Raw genomic sequence first — 14,797 nt, forward strand, 5'->3', positions numbered from 1 at the left:
CAGATTTAAATGAAGACACAGGCCAGATGCCTTCTCTAACCCTCCCTTTTGTTCCCCCAGTTCAAAAGGTTTCCCTTGGTCTTTGAAATAACCTAAGGCAGGCTGAATCCACGTGCGCTCCTCCTTCCTCGGGAGATGGCAGAATTCCATGGGGGGGATAATGTTTTAAACATACATTTATGAATGTGATATAAATGGATTCTGACAATATCTTTCATTCTACTGGCTATTACTTCCCTTCTTTAATATTCTCAGGATTGTTTTGAGGATATGTCTCACCAGTTATGTGCCCTCTACTGGCCTTTCTTTCTGCAAAAAGCCCCTGAGCTGCAGTGTGCCATGCAGCCCCGAACCTGGCACACCAAGAAACAGAGATGTGGTGCAGCAAACAACTCCAGAATTCTGGCCCTGTTTGCCATGCTTCAGCAATGGGGCTTCTTGGTGTGCCACAGTTCTGGAATTGCTAGAAGCTCTAGCTGTGGCATGCCAAGAAGTCCCTGAGCTGCAGCTTGCTAAGAAGTCCACCCGCACCCCCTCGCTTTGCTGGGTCAGTCTCACCTATGACTCTGCCACTGCAGGAGCAGTCTTACAAGAGCTTTGCCTCCTAGAGTGGCCCTTGCACCCCAGCCCGATGTCAACCCCTGCAGAATGCTTCTGCAGTGCCTCCCCATGAATGGCCAGGGTGAAGGAGAAAGGCAGGCAAAGATGACAAAAAGCTTGGGGTGGTAGTGGAAAGTGATCATATAGGCAGGCTCAAATTTTTCACTTGACAACAGGGGTGCTGCATCTTAAATTTGAAGACTGGTGACCAGCATTTTTTCAGCACCATCATAATTCTGAAGTCACTGAATGCATGGCTATTAAGCAATGTCTACCTGTATTCCTAACATCCTTATAGTCCATGATATGTAGAAGTGCAGATGAGACTACATATGTTGGGATTTTTTTCTTGCAGATTTGTTGACAAGAATCTTTGTACTTGTAATAAGAGTGATAGTAAAGCACCAGGGTTTAATAAGACTCCAGGACAACAGTATTCTAGACCAGGCATGAGATCCAATGCTTGACAGTCCTGTTTTAGACTCTGTTGTATTGGAGAAACTATAATGGCCCTAAGGAAATTTGAGTGGATGTATACATAATTACAAAATGAGAGACGGACCTATTTGAATTCCATACTGTACATACATCAATTGTGCAATTGCTTTGGCCAGAAAATGCTTAACTGCAGCCAGGCAAGTGTACTTCCTTGTGTCCTGTACAATCATAAGATGGACTTGGTGATCTTTTCTGCTTTTGAAAAAACAGAGCTAGTTTGGGCTGTAATTTTCCTATTATTTTGAAAGCTATTTTTACTGTTGAACTTGTTCAGCTGTGTTATTTTTAACTGATCATTTGTATTTCTGTCTTTTATTTAAGGAAACGAAAATGTTGGTTTTATCGTAATAGTTACTCATCTTTATAATACCTTGACAAGTTTTCAGTGCATGCAGTGCATGCTGTTTGGGGGGATATTGATACATCATCTACATACATGAACATTGAGAATCTTCTATCAGCTAGTTTAGGGGCACGAATGAAATCTTTTAATTAAAAGAATGTATATATTGAACAACGAGGCTAATATATTGTACAACCCACACCTCTTATGTCTTGATGTAATTAGAAAGCTCCCCCTGCTGACTGTATCTGACTCTTAAGTCTTGTCTTCTTGTAGCTTCTTGGCCTTTTGGCTAAGATCGAGTGTCAAAAATTGCCTGTAAATGTTCTTCCACCAAATCTAACAGCAAATTCTCGGGTGTTGTTTTCGCTGGGCGAAGCCGACATAATAGCGTTAATGATGGAAATGACTGAGGCTGATAGTACATAATCTCATTCATGCTCTCCCCGACCTACTTTTTCTCAAGTCCTGAAAAGCTGCAGGCCCAGGAGGAAATCAGGGTGACGTAATAGCAATCAGTCAAAGATCTCCTCCTCCAAATCCGCCCCACATCAGCTGTTCCTCCTCCTTCCTCCCCTATCGACCTTAGCACCCGGGTTCTCAAAGCATTGTACCAGAGCAGGCAAAGCAGAATAAGAGCAAGGATAGCAGAAACAAACAATAGTTTGACTCTCGGCTGCCAGGCGGAGGACGGACGCCGCCCTCCCGCTCAGACGAACATAAAGAAAATGTTGCAGCTCCCGCGCCAAGCCCGACACCGTCCGAGGGCGTTCGGGCCCGACGCATGCGCTCTAAAGCAAATCTGAGCTCGCTCCCGGTCTCTTCGAAGTGCAACCCCCCCCCCTCAGTCTCGCGCGCGGAGGGTGGCTACGCTGCGCGTGCGCCATCTTCGCTCTCTTGTTAGTCCGCCTGCCTAGAGGAGCTGAGCTGAGCGGCGCTGGGCGGGCGGGAGGGGGGGAGGGAGGAGAAGGAGCAAAAGAAGCGGGGTGTCGTGGGAGGCTGAGCGGGCAGGCGAGCCCGGAGGACGCCGCCGTGAGAAGGAAAGACTGCGGGGAGGAGGCGCGGGAGAGAGAGAGAGAGAAGCTGGAGGAAGAGTGAAGGGAGCGGGCAGGCAGGCAGGCAGGCAGGAGAGATGAGCGCTCGGTTCCTTAGGAGCAACGAGGAGGAGCAGCAGCAGGAACAGCCCCAGCCTCTGCGGCCGTGGTTGTCGTCGCCGTCTCTGCCGTGCGAATGAACTGAGGCAAAGGCGCCTTCGCCGGCTCGGCTCGGCTCGGCCCGGCTCGAACCACTCAGTGCTATCCTTCCGACCCTCCTTCTGGTAGCCGCCTCTTCTCCTGGCTCGCCTGGACTGAAAGGTAAGCCGCTACGGTGGCCGAGGTCGTGCGAAGGCCTGGGAGAAGGTGGAGGCCGCCGCCGCCCGCCGCTTGGGAGCTCGGGGCCTAGAGAAGCGGGAGAAGCGAGAGCCACGACCTGCTTGTACATGTGGGGATTTGAAGCGGGCGAGGGGGGGCGCGGTATCGTCGTAATCCCAGAAATATCGCCCCTGCCTCGTTACCAGCTGGCATTTGCCGGAGAAGGGGGTTGATGGAGGCTTCGCTTGAGGGAATTTTGATACGTCAGGGCAGCCTACGCTGCGTTTTTTTTTTGTTGAGGTGGTGCCGGCGGCTTCTCTTCTCTCCCCTATAGACTCGTATTATGGTTCACCTTAATTGCGCCGTCGTTGCTCGTTAATCACTGGATTGGTATTGTTTTGAACCGTGCGTCGCATTGTCATTGATGATGATTTGTTGCTCTGTGCGGACTTTAATAAAGGAATAAACTAAAAGACCGTACCTTCGAGGCCCACGTAAGGGCAGACAGCAGAAAAAGATGAAGTTAGGGAATAGAGTGACAAGAGGTAGAACATGCGTGCCTTCAGTTTGGGGTGGCTTTCTTCTTCGGTCCCACCCCTTCCTGCTTGTATTTGAAAGAGAAAAGTGTATAGTCGGTAAGAGGCACGCTGTAGTGATCTAAAATGAAAATTCTGAAATCTACTCAGGCATTGGTTAAGACCAGACAAATATGTACAAACTGCTGCTCCGTGTATGTGTGAAATATATGTATATTAACTTTATATTAAAAATCACAGATCCAGAATATATTTTAAAATGTGTAGAGGTATATAATGCATGCAGAGCAGCTTTGCAGATACCATTATTTGCATAGGCTTTTAAAACGTGTGTAGGAGGCATGCATATTTTAGAAATACGTGTATATGACTAAAGCGCATTTTAGCAATATTCAAATGTGGTACATCTTGCAAAAGTTCTAAATGCATTCAAAGGCAGGTTTGTTTAGAAGAAAAGCCGGTTCCATTTTAATGTAATACGTTTCCAGCTATGTTTTGTATGCTAATAGTTTATGGTGTTTTCCATACATTTGTGGTAGAAAGTTCTTAAATGAGTTTAGACTCCCTTTGTTTTGGATCTGATTTCTCTGTGTTCATTGTTCTTGTCAACTCAGTCCAGTGATGACGTAGCATGATGTTGTTTCTTTCTCTGGAGAGACAGAAGTGGGCGAAGAACTCATTGTCTGCCAAGCTTTATTAAGCATGATTAAAGTCATACTTTCCCCTCCTGCTGCAAGTGTTCTGTCAATCAGACAGAGATGACTGTTTATAAGATTCTATATAAGATATGATTGTTTATAAGATTCCATATATATCCTAATAAGAGAAGATTTCTGCTTGATCCAATTTAATGAATAAATTGAAACGTACAATATTTATAAAGTAATGTGCCTTAATTATTACCTTATACTTCCTAATTGCATAGTTATTACTGCTCCTTTTTTAAAAATGGGAAGGAGAAATGCATAAAACAGAAAAATGTAAATGATTTTCCTTTTTATTATATTTGGCATAGTCAATAGAGGCTGTAGGCACCATTATTTTCAGGTGACTGAATATGCCCAATGGGATGTAGATACATCGTAATTCTTTAAAAGCCTGCAAGGTGCTCTTGTTTTAGCAGTAATTTTGCAGTTTAAGATATTGTACATGTTACTATGGCTTGGTGTAGTCTCTGCTAATGTAATCTGTATTTTTTAATCTACAGCACAATGGTATGTAGATGTGTGGTAATTTATTATTTAGAACCCTGTTTTAAGAGTAATTCTGTAATTTAGGATACAGGCTTTGTCTTGGTCTAGCTAATATAGTCATTTTAGTCAAATTTTGTGACTTGCCCAAGTACACTTGCATGCATTTAATTTACCGTATACTGTATTCACGTAGCTTTTAGCATTGAGGAGAAAGAAGTCATATTGGAACCCTGAGCTATAAAAGTATTGCTTCATCTTCTCATTCCTAGATTTGATTATATGTAGTTCCTATATCTTAAATATTGTCTTAGCTTTAAAACGGGAAAAATTGAAAGTTGAGAAAGCTGGAATGCTGAATTACGAAGTTTTACTTTTCTACATCTTGATTATAGAATCTACACAGTTCTGGTGCTGATAATTTAAAGAATTTATTTTTTAAAGCAGAGTAAGCTTCAGAATGATTGTGTGGATCATAACAAACTGTGGCAAGTCTTTAAAGAGATGGGCATACCAGACCATCTTATTTGTCTCTTGAGAAACCTACATGCAGGCCAAGAAGCAACAGTGAGAACTAGACACGGAACCACTGATTGGTTCAAAATTGGGAAAGGAGTCTGGCAAGGCTGTATACTGTCGCCTTGCCTATTTAACTTATATGCAGAGCATATCATGAGAAAGGCAGGGCTAGATGAATCAAAAGTTGGAATTAAGATTGCCGGAAGAAACATCAACAACCTAAGATATGCAGATGATACCACTCTAATGGCAGAAAGTGAAGAGGAACTAAAGAGCCTCTTGTTGCGAGTGAAGAAGGAGAGTGCAAAAGTTGGGTTGAAACTAAACATTAAGAAAACCAAGATCATGGCATCTGGCCCTCTCAATTCCTGGCAAATAGATGGGGAAGAAATGAAGGTAGTGACAGATTTTATTTTCCTGGGCTCCAAGATCACTGCAGATGGGGACTGTAGCCAAGAAATTAAAAGACGCTTGCTCCTGGGGAGGAAAGCCATGGCAAATCTAGACAGCACACTAAAAAAGCAGAGACATCACCCTGTCAACAAAAGTGCGTATAGTCAAGGCTATGGTCTTCCCAGTTGCAATGTATGGCAGTGAAAGCTGGACCATAAGAAAGGCTGAGCGCCAAAGAATTGAGGCCTTTGAGCTATGGTGCTGGAGAAGACTCCTGCGAGTCCCTTGGACTGCAAGGCGATCAAACCGGTCAGTCCTAGAGGAGATCAACCCTGACTGTTCTTTAGAAGGCCAGATCCTGAAGCTAAAACTCAAATACTTTGGCCACCTAATGAGAAGGAAGGACTCACTGGAGAAGAGCCTAATGCTGGGAAAGATTGAGGACAATAGAAGAAGGGGACGACAGAGAATGAGGTGGCTGGATGGAGTCACTGAAGCAGTGGGTGTGAGCTTAAATGGACTCCAGAAGATGGTAGATGACAGGAAGGCCTGGAGGAACGTTGTCCATAGGGTCGCAATGGGTCGGACACGACTTCGCAACTAACAACAACAAAGCTTCAGAATGAATTTTCATATCAGGGTATAAGGCTTGTAGTAGAAAGTATTTTAACCTGTTTTTCAGCTGTTTTTAAGCTATGCTTTAATTCATGTATTTATATGATTTTATTATGTTGTACAGAGTCACTTACATATAGAGCTTAAATAAAATAGTAATTTATGATCTGTGTGCTGAAAAACTCTAGGCGGCTTAATGTCAATGGAGATTCTCAGTCATTCAGGTCATGGTTGTCTCAAAGGTGCTTTTTCAAGAGGCAATTAGACTTTCTTGTTTTTCTTTAAAGATGTTTTGCTTCTTATCCAAGAAGCTTCTTCAGTTCAGAGCTGAAGAAGCTTTTTGGATGAGAAGTGAAACGTCTTCAAAGAAAAACAAGAAAGTCTAGTTGCCTCTTGAAAAAGTACCTTAGGGACTAAGGTAGCTTACAATATATTTTATCCAATTCATATGGCCCACTCATCTAAACGTGACACTGGATGGCAAACAGAATTAAAATAAAAAATTAAATAAAATGCAGGCAGCAGAGAAACAACTCAAATTGCTAAGACTACTGAAAAACAAGTGCCTGTGCACACTTGTGCTCCATGCTGAGGCACAGAACCAAGTCTTTAGGGCCTTATGAAAAGCCAGTAGTGTCAAAGCTATCCTCATCTTTGGAAGGAGAATTAAAGAGATATATTAAAGCACTTATCACAATATATCAGATTAAAAAAAATTACTTCTAATTCTAATTACTTATCCAAATGTTTACTGCATGAGAACTGCCTTTACCTTTTTCCTACAGAAAAGGGTAGGATTTAACCTGATCTCATGGGCATGCTCTTGGCATGGGAGGGGGATGCAACATCTCGATGCATTTTTCAGATCTCAGCTTCCTCCATGGTTGCTCAGAAAGTGGGTGCCTAAGCATCCTTTTTCTCAGAACTAGTAGGATGGATGTAGTCTACTTGAAAAAGTTGTAAACATGGCAAGAGAGCCAATTTGATGCAATGATTAAAAGTATAGGACTACAATTATTTTATTTTATTTTATTTTAATTCCATTTATATCCCGCCCTTCTCCGAAGACTCAGGGCGGCTTACAAGCTTAGCAGTAGCCTTCATTCTATGTATATGCCTGCTTATTAGGGCTTTCACACACACCCCCAAGCGGCATTATTACAAAGTCAGCTTAATTGCCCCCAACAATCTGGGTTCTCATTTTACCTACCTCGGAAGGATGGAAGGCTGAGTCAACCTTGAGCCTGGTGGGATGCGAACCTGCACTAATTGCAGGCAGCTGGTGTTAATTAAGGAGGCATTAGCTCACTGCTCCACCAAGGCTCTAAGAAGACTGTAAGTTCTACTCCTCCCTTAGGCGTGAACATTACTTTGGTGATTTTGGGCCAGTTTCTCACTCTCAACTCAGCCCATGAGAATGTTGTGGTGGGGGGGGGGGGGAAAGCATTATGTATTTTATTTTGAACTGCACAAAGTAAAGATGGAATACTACTACTGATTATAGGAAGGGGCCAAGCTGTATGAAGCTTGATCAGCACTTTGAATCAGGCCTGGAAGCTTATTAGCAGCCTGTATATCTCTGGCAAAATAAGCGTTATAGCAACTAGTGCTGGTCAACATGCTGTACAGCAGCTGCCTGTTGTGCCAAGTGCAGCTCCCATAAAAGCAGCTCATAGTAATCTAACTAATAGATAATAACATTGGCAAGTTTTCAGCAAGTAGCAAGTCAAAGTAATTATTGTTTTACTTGTAGATTAATTTTATAGGTCTGTAAAAGAATAATATACAGTTTATTGAGAAATGACTATAAATATTAATATTTATGGTTGGAAAAGCATAAAACATTTTCTTAACATATTTGTTAAGAGTTAACAAGTAATCAGATTTATTTATATCAACAAGTTGTTTCCCAAAGGGATTATTTATTATAATAGTAACATAATTGTGACAGTATTTTGTTGTCAAGTTCTAAGAATGAAGATTTCAAATCTCTGGAGTCTTGGCTATCTAGAGTCTGGAAAAAAACAGTTGATAGCTTTCTTTCCATTCTCTTAACAAATTGTAAATAGTAGGAATATTTTTTTGAAAGCATAATCTGGAGAAAAAGGCTTACATGGCAATATAATATAGCTAATAATTTTACTCTAGAACAGTTTTCCCCCCCAAAAAAGCCAGATAAGAGCAATATTTATATGTACAAGTTGATAAAGGCTAATTCTAAACATAGCAGAATAGTGCTTTCTATCCAGTGGAGCAAGATTGTCTTCAATGCAATATCACCTCTGGAAAATTCCACTTCAATCCTTTAAAATCAACTTATTATGAAACAATTTCGCAATCAGGTTTTGCTAATTTTTACTCCCTAAAATAGAATTAATATAAAGGATTCTAAGTAATACCGTAGTTGGTATGTAAAGAATGGTTTACTTTCTTTAACTTCTCAGTGCGGAAAAAGTTCCCATTATACAGATGAGAAACTGAGGTTGAAACTAATGACTTCCTTAAAAGCAGCATACAGTAAAATTTCAATGTAATGTATTAATTTGGGAGGGTGTTCATTAAAACAGAATGTTAGTTAAACCTGCATGGAATTGTACCCATATGTGAAATTGGAATGGGATTTTATGCATTTGTAAAACCCTTAACAATACGGATTCTGTCTTTTGCACTGGAAGTCTAGTAGTTGAATTCCATTATACTAGGAGATTAATGATTTCATCAGATCTAAAATCAACAGTCTCCCTATTTACCTTAACTTTTATTCAAACTTTGATTTATTCAGGCTTTCATATAGTTTTCTAGATGTGCATCTGGACTATTCATCTGACTGTAACTCTCTTGCATAAAAAAAAGGTCTAACAGAATTGATTTTCAAAACAAAACAAGGTTTGTGGCTCTTTAAATTTGACTTTGGTTGTATAAGGAATTTGGCTGGATGAGTTATCTCAGAAATAAAATAGGGAATGAGTATGATCTGTTCTCACCTGGTTTTAGTTGGACTCAGGTGTTTACCAATATTAACTCTTTTATTTATGTCTTATTATTTGAGATAATCAGTGACAGTTTCAAATCCTGTGGGAAGTAAGGATTTTCACTCCTAACCATAACAATCTTTAAGACTTACAGACATGTTAGCACCTAATGCTAAGCTGTGCTTATCCATGATGTGTGTCCTAGACAACATGCAGTACCATCTCTGGCAGCTGTATTCACCCTTTAGTTCTATCTAATTTCTCAGCCATTTTTGTTGTGAGTGGTAAGGGATCATTTTTTGCATTATAAAAACAAATATCCAGTTGCATGGTATCCAATCATGTGGTTAAATGTTGGATGTGGAAATCCTAATCTTTCTCCCACTCCTTTGCTTCATTAAAGAGCTTTGTACCGTAGTTTCCGGCGTATAAGACTACTTTTTAACCCATGAAAATCTTCTCAAAAGTCAGGGGTCGTCTTATACGCCACTGCTGAAAATTTAGGGACAGGGCTGGCTGGAAAACCTGGAGCGGATCTCCCATTTAGTCTGCGCAGGGAAAGCAGGACCAATTGGAGAAGAAGCTGCAGTCTGTGATTTTTTACAGGCTGGGGTCTGGGCGTCTTTCTAAAGTTGAAGAGCAGCTGTAGTATATCCCAACTTGAAAGGCAGGTGGGGAAGGCAGCAGCAGAGCAGCAGCTTAGCTCTAAGGGCACATTTGACTCAGGAACTGGGCGGGCTGGCTGGAAAACCTGGAGCGGATCTCCCATTTGGTCTTTTTTAAAAAAATCCCATTTATATCCTGCCCTTCTCCGAAGACTCAGGGTGGCTTACAATTTAAAGCACAAATCAATGTGCTTAGCAAAAGCCTTCATTCTGTGTATATGCCTGTTTATTAGGGCTTTCACCCCACCCCCCCAAGCGGCATTATTACAAAGTCAGCTTATTGCCCCCAACAATCTGGGTCCTCATTTTACCTACCTTGGAAGGATGGAAAGCTGAGTCATCCTTGAGCCTGGTGGGATGCGAACCTGCACTAATTGCAGGCAGCTGGTTTTACGTAAGGCTCTGCGCAGGGAAAGCTTTAGAGTGAATTAGGAAAAGTGAAAAAGTGAATTAGGAAAATAGGGAACGGTTGCTGGAATTGGGTATGTGTAGTTTAACGAAGAGAAGGGTGAGGGGTGACATGATAGCAGTGACCCAATATCTCAGGGGCTGCCACAAAGCAGAGGGAGCCAAGCTATTCTCCAAAGCACCTGAAAGCAGGACAAGAAGCAATGGATGGAAACTAGTCAAGGAGAGAAGCAACCTAGAACTAAGGAGAAACTTCCTGACAGCTAGAACAATTAATCACTGGAACAACCTGCTTCCAGAAGTGGTGAATGCTCCAACACTGGAAGTTTTTAAGAAGAGACTGGACAGCCATTTGTCTGAAATGGTATAGGGTTTCCTGCCTTAGCAGGGGGTTGGACTAGATGACCTCCAAGGTCCCCTCCAACTACTTCTTCTTCTTCTTCTTCTTCTTCTTCTTCTTCTTCTTCTTCTTCTTCTTCTTCTTCTTCTTCTTCTTCTTCTTCTTCTTCTTCTTCTTCTTCTCCTCTTCTTCTTCTTCTTGTTATAGTTTAATCCACTTGCACTGTTTTATGTTTACATGTTTGATGACAAACAGCCTTATGTTTATAAGTGACAGTTTTCCTACTAAGCACCTGCATGTCATAAGCATTTGAATTAAAATTACCATATTAAAATCAAATCTGATGTTTTTTAATTTTTATTTGGTGTGCGTTGGAAGAGGGGTAGTCTTATACGGCGAGTATAGCCCAAACCCTATAATTTAACAGGAAATGTAGGGGGTCGTCTTATACGCCCAGTCGTCTTATACGCCGGAAAATATGGTAATATAGGGTGAAAAATGGAATTGGAGATGCTGTCACAGAAATACTTCTACTTTTCAGCCATTCTTAATTACCTACATGGAGGAAGAGTTAACAGTTGAATAACTCATGTCCAGATGACATACAAGTTATGTTTTAAGTTAGAATTTTGGATTGGGCCAACCAGATTAATGTTTTTCAGTAATGGGATCACACTTCTGCAGGTAGTTCTCAAGTTATGATTGGTCACTTGGTGTCCATTCAGAGTTACAGTGAACCTACATGGGCATATTTGCAACCTGGTTCTGAAGTTCCAATGGCTGTGCCACCCCTGTGGTCACATGATTGCATGTCAGGTACTCAATCAGCCCACATTTATGGATGTTTGAAGCACCCCTTAGTTACACAACCTCTTTATACAACAGTTTTGCTGAAAAAAATTACTTCCAGTGTCTGCAATACCAGCCCATAGCAAACCATTCGTTCACTTAAAAGCCAGCATCATTTGCTTAATGACTGCCACAAAAATGGTTGTAAAATTAGACCAGTCACATGGTGACCCGATTTATGACCGTCATGACTTACGACCATGATGGGCAGACTCCATTACAGTCATAAGTCAAGGACTTACGTGCATTATAGATAGTGGTAACGAAACTGCATGATTTCTGTGTCACTTCATGTTTTGAGCTTGAAACATTTCAAAATTACTTTAAATCAATCTAATTTAAATTTAAAGCAGATATTTTGAATTTAAAGATATTTTGATACTGCTACTGAACAATATTGTCACAAAGACCTATGGAAACTCTCGAATCAGCCACTGAACTATTTATTCTCTCAACACTTTTTAAGACATCTGGTCCCTTGAACCATATCAGCTCATAAAACCTTTCTATCTTAGCATTGTATATCAGAGAATCACAGGATACTTATTTCAGTTTATATTATGGATCAAATAATTATACCTAGGATGTTAATATAGTATCTATAGTTTAAATTGGGTAGGCAACCTCGGCTCTTTTATGACTCGTGAACTCTCAGAATTCCTGAGCCAGCCACGCTGAGAGAAAGGGAGAGGTTTCCAAGCTGAGCCATGATAGCTCAGGGACTCTGGGAGTTGAAGTCCACGAGATATAAAAGAGCCAAGGTTGCCTACCCGTGGTTTAAATAGTTGGAATAGTTTGAAGTCTTGAAGTATAAACAAACAAAAACAGAAAAAAACTATGTGGCAAGTCATGAAGCTAGTGTTCTACACACATAATAAATAATAGTCTAATATAGCAAATCCCATGGATGTTTTTATGTGTCTTTAGGACAATGTTCAGATGCTATTTATAGTATATCAAATTATTAACTAAATTATTAACTATTAGCATTTTAATATTGGAAATGAAATCTAAAATCATGCCAATATTTCTTATGTTGTCTATATTGAGTAGTTTAGAAAAATGTGGATTTTAGTGATGCAAAGATATCTTGTTCCATATATGCACTAAAGAATGGAATCATCATACTGTGTGAATTAAGTGGTGTTGATTTTTTACACTGTATTACATTTAATTTGTAATCTTGTCCTTAGTTATCAAATCTCTACACTATCCATCTCACATAAGTTATATTGAGCAGCTTACAACATAATAAAATAATAATGTGATTAAAAGCAGTTAAAACAGAGTTTTAAAAAAGATAAAATTTTGTAAGTTAAAACTAAAAAATCAAATTTAAGAACAAGGTTAAAAGGTTAAGGTGGAAAAAATACCCTCAAGCCACCAGCCATCCCCAGGGTTGCATAACATTCTTAGACACTCATTATAATTGGCAGACCCATGCCTTAACCCTCTTCACAAAAGCGAAGCCTCACCTCTGGGGATAAGATGCAGGGGCAATGGCATAGAACAGTGATGACGAACCTTTTAGAGACCGAGTACCCAAACTGCGACCCAAAACCCACTTATGTATCATCGGGTGCCGGGTGAGCGTGGCCGATTGGGTGGGTGTGGCTGCGGTGGTAACGGCAGACCGGGTGGGACTAAAAAGTTCAATCAATTAATTCCAATTTTGCGAGATCTTTTTTTCCCCCTGCAAGAAGTTGAAATTGATTGACTGAACCTTTTTTTTTTCACGCGGAGGCCTAAAGCGAAAAGGTTTTATAAAAGCCAGCTGAAGGCCTATGACTGGGGCGACGGCATGCATGCCCACAGAAAGGGCTCTACATGCCATGTGTGGCACACGTCCCATAGGTCTGCCACCATGGACTTAGGGTTAGGGTTAGGTCACCATGAACTCATAGAGCAAAATGGACATCGCCAACAAACTCAGAGTGCTTGGGTATGGTTAGGAGGGCTCTTACCTCTTTAGGCTACCCCATCTATGTTTCCTGGTAAAATACATGGGAAAATCCCATTGGAGGAAAATTCCACTTAGGGTTAGGGTTAGGTCACCATGAACCTATAGAGCAAAATGAACATAGCCATTTTTTTTTGCACAGGGTGGCGGAGGCCTAAAGTGAAAAGGTTTTATAAAACCCAGCTGAAGGCCTATGATTGGGGCAACGGCGCATGTGCCAACAGGGGGGGGGACTCTGTGTGCCACCTGTGGCACGCGTGCCATAGGTTTGCCACCGCGGGCATAGAAGATCCTCTTCCTAGATCTCGCCAGTTGTAATTCTTTAATTGACAGGATCCATAGCATGACCTCTCTGCCTGAGCAGCTGGGACAACTGGGATGAGACAGTTTCCCAGGTACCCTGATCTATGCCTTGAAGGGCTTTAAAGATGATAACTACCATATTGAATTGACCAGAAGCAAAGTGACACCCAATGCAACTTGTATAGCAGAGGTGTTACATGTACAACCCTAGGGGTACCCAGAACTCTTTGCACAATTGCATTCTGCACCAGTTTCAGTTTCTGGATACTCTTTAATGGTAACCCCATGTAGAGCAGCCTACATTGCAGTACATCATTTGAGAGATGACCAATGCATGGTGGCTGAAATGAGAACAAATTGTAGGATTAGGAGCAAATGTTATTAATATTGTTTATGTAGCACTTAGTGTTTAATTGATATAGTTGATTGATTCCATATTTTAAAAAAGATGCCATGTATAAATCAGTGGTGCATTCCTTGTCTGTATGAAAATTAGAGATTGCTCATTATCTTCATAGGTAAAGGTAAAGGTTCCCCCGCACACGCGTGCTAGTCGTTTCCAACTCTAGGGGCCGGTGCTCATCTCCGTTTCAAAGCCGAAGAGCCAGCGCTTGTCCGAGGACGTCTCTGTGGTCATGTGGCCAGCATGACTAGACGCCAAAGGCGCACGGAACGCTGTTACCTTCCCACTGTAGTGGTCCCTATTTTTCTACTTGCATTTTTACATGCGTTCGAACTGCTAGGTTGGCAGAAGCTGGGACGAGTAACAGGCGCTCACTCTGTTACGTGGCACTCGGGATTCGACCCGCCAAACTGCCGACCTTCTGATCGACAAGCTCAGCGTCCTACCTCAATTACTTCATAATACCAGTATTACTCTAAATATTTAGTAAAATGTTCATAAAGTTTGCCTGTGAGTTGTAAGATGTATGCATAGCTCCTACCAGGTTTAAGAAGTGTTTTATGTCATATTACACAGCTTCAAAAGTTCCGGACACCATAATTAATGTCATGGGTGGTGAGACTTGAATAATCATTTTTGGGGACCAAGATTAGAAAATACTATGTTAAACTCTAAAAGGCTATTTTAGGATAACGTATAAACATACAAATGAATTCTACTACTTTTTGCTTTTTAATTATTTATTCAATTTTATATGACCACACTGCTCAATTGAATGCCTCTAAGCAGCTAATAGAAAAAAGCCCAACAACCCCAAAATATAGAATGAATAAAATCAGTAACAAGATAAA

General features: G+C 41.1%; 1 protein-coding gene across 2 annotated transcripts in view; it reads left to right on the forward strand.

Annotated features, from left to right (window-relative positions):
- The first annotated feature begins 2,412 nt into the window (after positions 1-2,412).
- PPM1A (protein phosphatase, Mg2+/Mn2+ dependent 1A) overlaps positions 2,413-14,797 on the forward strand; it is a 38,552-nt gene continuing 26,167 nt past the window's right edge. For both annotated transcript variants that reach the window (XM_081342801.1, XM_081342802.1), the window contains exon 1: positions 2,413-2,796. The gene's annotated coding sequence lies outside the window, so the exon portion shown is untranslated. The remainder of the gene's footprint in view (positions 2,797-14,797) is intronic.

Source organism: Vipera berus (genome assembly GCF_964194415.1).
Source record: "Vipera berus genome assembly, chromosome: 1".
In the NCBI taxonomy this organism is placed as follows: domain Eukaryota; kingdom Metazoa; phylum Chordata; class Lepidosauria; order Squamata; family Viperidae; genus Vipera; species Vipera berus.